We start from the raw sequence: 6204 nt of genomic DNA, 5'->3' as shown, positions 1-6204 counted from the left end.
CAGAAGTTCCCAAGTTGGTTCTTGTGTACAGAAATAGCCCAGATAATTAAGAGAAGATAGACAGGTCTTTTTAAAAATAATTTCATGTGTATGATTTTGTTTGCATGTATGTCTGTGTAATGTGTTATCTAATACCCGTGGAAGCTAGAACAGGGCATTGAGGATACCCTAGAAACTGAGTTATAGAGACTTGTGAGCCCCCATGTGGATGCTGGGAATCAAACTCAGATCCTCTGGGAGAGCAGCCAGTGCTCTTAATCACTGAGCCATCTCTCCAGTCCCTTAGACTGATCTTATAACCATGACTCTGCCTCTGTTGAGAGCTTGTTTGGCTGAATTCTGAAGCTTGTGGCACAAGAAGAGCAGATAGATGCCAGGCAGGTTGAATGAGGGGGTGTAATAAAGCCACATGTGGTGGTGTATTCCTGTCATACTGGTACTCAGGAGTCTGAGGCAGAAGGATTGCAAGTTTGATAATGGTGCTGTTAGAATAGGGATGGGTCAGGCATTGGTAATCTTGCATAAATGGAATAAAGTAGCAAGAACAGAAAGAGAGTGTTCTGGAGAGGGAAAACAGGAGTTTAGGATAATGAATTGCGGAGTATGAAATAACCTTATGTGTGACCCTAGAAGCACATGGTTGAAGTCATTCCAGAGCAAGATGGTTCAGTGGTAAAGTATTTGCCATCAAGCCTGACAACTGGGTTCATTTCCTGAAATCTACATGGAGAGAACTGACACCTGCAAGCTGTCCTCTGACCTTCACATGTGCACTTTGGCACTCAACACTCCCACACACTAGATACATTTTAAGTGGGTAAAAATGAAGAGCTGTAAACATAGGCCTGATGATACAAGCCGTAATCTCTGACACTTAGGAACTGGAGGCAGGAGGGTGAAAATCCAAGGCCTGGTTGCCTATGCAGCGAATTCAAGGCAAGTCTGAAAAACATACCCTGTCAATCAGAAGTGAGAAGGGTACAGGAGTTGGGGAGTTGGTGAAATGACAGAGGTAAAGGCACTTGCTACCAACACTGACACCTGCTTTTGGTTCCTGGACCTTGTGGTGGTGGAAAGAACGAACCAACTCCTGAGAGTTGTCTTCTGGTCTCTACTTACACCTCAACCCCATCATGCTCACACACACATGGTAAATGTCATTTTAAGAAGTGGATTGCAGGGCTAGAGAGGTGACTCAGCAGTTAAGAGCACGTGTTGCTCTTGTAGAGGACCAGGGTTTGGTTCACAACAACCATATGGGGGCTCACCACTACCCCTAACTCCAGTTCTAGGGGGCCTGGCACCTCCTGAGCTCTATGGGTACCAGGTACACATGTAGGCAAAAGACTCATAGAATATATATGTCAGCAGTAAAGTGCTTGCCTGGCATGTAAGAGGTCCCAGTAGTACCAAGTAAGAAAATAAAAATAACCATACAATTACTGCATGGGCATTGGGAGATTTTACGAGAACAATGACGTTCTTCCAGGTGCTGGTGGGATACATGGTAGTAGGAAATGGAGCCTGGTACCAAATCTAGGACATTTGGTGCATTGACTGCATCATACCTAAAGAACAGTAAAGGTTGCAATAGCTGGGACCGTACATATTGATGGTGAGGGGTTTTGTGTGAGACGGAAAGAGCAATGGTGCAGGAACCAGGAGTGAGAAGCTGGGAGGTCATCTAACCCCTTGTAAAAGTCTGGTGGAGTAGAAGTATCCTTGTGAAGTTTTATCCAAGTCCAGGAAGTGAACAGTTCAGAGAGGAGACTAGTCAATGTACGTTCCTCTCTCACTCCAACTCCCACCTTTTTTGTGTGATGATAAATGCTAGCATAGCGAATGTTGGCTTTACCCTTCCTAGGAAGACCACTCAGTCCTCGGGGTGGGGTCTGGCTCAGTGGGCAAAGCACTTGTGCAATTTCAGATTCTCAGCACTGCACATAAAAGCTGCATAGGTGTGGTGAGTCTGTCTCTAATCCCAGCCCTTGGCAGGGGAGCTAGGGTATCCCAAGGACTAGCCAATTAGCTAGACTAGACTAATGAGCAAGCTCCAAGCTTGGTGAGAGATCCATCCTCCCTTAGTGAGTAAAATGGAGAGTAATTGATGTGACATCTTAAATCAGTCTCTAGCCTCCACACACTCATGCAAACATGCATAAGTGTACAAATCACAGCATCCACCCCTAAAACAGAAGTCCTTGACCTGAGCCTGCACCTACGCACTAGGTCCATAGCTCTCCTTAAGCTACTGAGTTCCAAGAAGGAGTTAGCTGTCTTTTTTTTTTTTTTTCCTGTTACAACTTGTACTTGGTACAGGACTTCAATTTATCCTGGGTATTTTAGTCAAAGGACAGGGGTGAGAGGGTGAAGTTGCAAACAGTTGATTATTAAGATGTAACAAGCTAATGGAATCTGAGCATGGTGACCCATACATGTAATCTTGACACTTGAGAGGCTGAAGCAAGAGGATTGCTGCAAGTTCAAGACCAGCCTGGATTACATAGTTTCAGGCCAGTCTGATCCACTGAGTGAGACCCCATCATAAGTTTGTTTTCCCTCCCACCCTCCCTCCGACCTTCCCTCCATCTCCCCACCCCCTTCTCCCCTCTCTCTCATTTATGTGTATGGGTATTTTGCTGTGCGTCTGTGCCCCATGTGTGTCTGGTGCAGGCCAGAAGGGGGGCATCTCCTAGAACTGGAGTTAGAGGAGGTTGTGAGCCACCAGCTGGGTGCTGGGAATCCACCCAGGTCCTCTGGAAGCACAGCAGAACCATCTCTCCAGCAACCCCTCTCATCAATTGCTTTTAGAAGCAAAACCAAAATTTATAGAAGATTTGTGAGATCTGACCTTGTAGTAACAATAACAACAGAATGATGTCAGAAGAAACTAGCACTGTGAGTCTGACGCCTTATGATTTAATTTGTTGATTTTGGTGACCCTCATGTCCTCCTCTAACCAATAGTTCCATCCCAAGAATTATACTTTATATGATTTATTAGAGTACATTTTTAAAGCATAACAGTCTCTTAATTACACTTAAATTTCTCTATGGGTATGTTTAATATATTTTTTAATGAATAGAAAACATTTTGATTATATCTTTGGAAACATTTGTAGAGTTCAGAAACAGCTTGCAATCAATCATATGGCTGCCAATAGGGTCCTTTGAAAAAAAGTGCTTTACTTTGCAGAATTATAAGCCAGAAAGTACAATGGCATTACGTCAATTCAAAGCATTGGTGTTCATCAAGTAATGCACGTGCCTGAATCCATGGCTTCTTACATTAGCTACCTCCTTTTTGACCCACACTGACACCCAATCTCTGCATTGCTCATGTACCTCAAGCTAAGTGAGCTGCGTGCCAATCATTTTGTACTGCCTGGACCGGGGCTGGTCTCAGCCAATCAGCCTTCTGCCATCTCCCTTGCCTTTTGCCTAGAAAGGTGCATTTCCTCCCTCTTCCACCTCTGTTTGGCTAGGAAAGGAGGGCACGTTCTTTGTCATTACACGTTTTGAGCTGACCTTCCTCTTTGAAATGCCTGAAATCATACTCTTGGCCAGCAAACCCCAAGATGCATGTTGTCATCAAGTAGGACCAGCTGTGATAGAAGGTAGTCCTAATCTATGTAAGCAGGAACTGGGCCTACTGGAAACTTCTATTCCAATCCCAGACAAACAAACCTTATATTCTCCAGGGCTTCTTCAGGTAGGAACATAAGGCCTGGTAGACAAATGACCTCCCAACCTAATTTCAGCCACATGTGATTGTTGTTATGTGCTAAACACTACATGAAATTAACTGTCCTGGGCCTATCTGTGACTTCATCAATAGCAGAATTAACTCCATTTTTTGATGGTTAGAGTCTCTCAAGTCCTTTCTTAAGGTGTGTGGAATCTGATCCTACTTGGTTTATAAGTAGACATCCAACAGACCTTACAACCAATGAGTACCATGCAAACCATCAGAAATACTTAGTTCATTTTTCACTCTGATCTTTAAAAACAAAGTTCTCAACACCCAAGTGTCTCACTCATACATTTTATTGGATTTGCAGTTCTGCTTAGTTAGATTATTTAAAATTAGTAGGTCATTTGAATACTGTTAGCATTCCTACTGAAAGGTGCTGGTTGCTGCTTTCTTGGCATCTAATGGTGGTTCTCACCCCGCTCCCAGTTAGTCCAGGCTGTTTGATTTGCCAGCGCCCCTCTTCGTCAGACTTCTCAGGCATGAAGGAGTGCTAAGGTAGCTAGCGCCCCGTTACCAAGCTTTCAGTAACTACTGGATGAGGATGCTGACATTGACATTTTTAGTGTCTCCAGAATCCAGATTTTAACTTGGGCACCATTAAGGCTTAGATTAAGCTAATAGTGTATTTCATAATGATGTCTTGGTCAGATCTTTTCATATTTTAGGAGTAGAGAATAAAAATTAAATGTTCTTTCTCCACTCCATTTTGGCAAAAGGGGGAGGGGGGAAGTCCTGGGAGGACTATTTTGTAAATAAATATGGATTATTGTCTTAAGCAATAATAACATGCCAAAAAAGGGTACATGTCTGCATTCCACTTGAACTTCAGTCTTGAAAATGAGCTACCTCGTGTTGAGGAGTGGCAGTTGCTCTGAAGAGTCACTCTCTTCTCTTGGCATCTCAGCATGTCGACACACCAGTGGTCCTTCCCCCTGGGCCTGGATGGAAGCAAGCAGGCTGATTCCCACTTGTCCATTCTCAGGGGTCCCATATGAGAGTCCCAGGTGTTGCCAAATGGTGACCCCAGGGCATCTCGAGGAACAACTTCTTTGCTATGGAATGGGATTTCATCAATGCCGGCTCACCCAGCCCACAAAAATCTATGAATATGCGTGTGACAGTTGGCTGTAAGACAATCAAAAAAGAGGACCACACTGTAGAAGCAGGACACTGAAATGGTAAAGCATCCAAGCCTTTCTGGAATTGATGGGCTAAGAGAACTTGAAGTAAGGAATATTTCCAAACAGGTGTCAGTGGGTCATGGAGACACCCACATGCCCATTCTCCTGAAGGTGATGTCATACATGAATGGTATCTAAAGGAGCATGGCAGTCATTTTAGAAATCAGTCCTCAGAATTGAAGTCATTTGTCAGCGTGTAAACGATGGCTTCTGTCTATCTGCCAATACAAATGCATCCTAGAAGTATTAGACAACTTAAAACAATCACTAAGTAGTTTCAGTGTTTCGGTGGTCGGCTCTTTTCCTCTCACGTTCTAACTGGAGCAAGTCTTCATTAAAGCACACCATAAGTACACTGAGGCCGGCATGAAGCTTGATAAGGCAGGAATGCACTTTGCAAATCTTCAGAACATGGCCTTTCTCATCTCTCCACTGTTGGGGACTATCATTTTAAGGGTGTTACTTTTGTTTATGGTATATTTATTTAATTCTGTGAAGCTGTGTTACTGTGCCTGTCTAAAACACCTGATGGTCTAATAAAGAGCTGAACAGTCAATAGTGAGGCAGGAGAGAGAAATAGGCGGGGTTGGCAGGCAGAGAGGATAGACAGAATGAGAAATCTGAGAGAGGAGAAGAGCGAGCCAGAGAAGGAGGAGGACTCCAGGGGCCAGCCACCCAGCTACACAACAAGCCATGGAGTAAGTTAGATTTACAGAAGTGAGAGAATGGGAAAAGCCCAGAGGCAAAAGATAGACGGGATAATTTAAGTTAAGGAAAGCTGGTAACACTCCATACCATATTTCTTCACATTTTGTCACTAGGGGGAAATGCTGTGTCCTAAGACTTCTCGTGGGGTTGACATCTCAGTGGCTGTTGGTCCAATGCTTTCCTCATCCAATGAGAAAGCAAAAGCTGAAGACCTACCTTCCCTTGCTCCCTCACGTGGGCTCACTCTCCTTAGTGGACTTACTAGTTGTCTTTGCCCCAGCAACTGGCTTAAAAGAAGTAGGTCAAGATTTCCAGTCTTTAAGGTTAACCAGGGAGGGAAAGGCGAGCATGACATCTGTGTTAGGGCATCTGCTTCCACATTCCCCTGGAGATGACTTCAGCTTAGACGATACCCAGTCCAGTGCTGACTCTGATTGTGGGGTCAGCCTGGAGGTACTGCTAGTCTTTGGATAAACGTGACCAACGACTAAGCTTCCGGACAGAGTTCAGCCAGTCTGGAGTCTGAGAAGTGCCCTATGAAGCCTTGGAAAGGAAGCACAAG

The sequence above is a fragment of the Peromyscus leucopus genome, chromosome 12 (genome assembly GCF_004664715.2).
Source record: "Peromyscus leucopus breed LL Stock chromosome 12, UCI_PerLeu_2.1, whole genome shotgun sequence".
Classification (NCBI taxonomy): Eukaryota; Metazoa; Chordata; class Mammalia; order Rodentia; family Cricetidae; genus Peromyscus; species Peromyscus leucopus.
The sequence above is the reverse complement of the archived record's forward strand: the minus strand, read 5'-3'. Positions refer to the sequence as shown.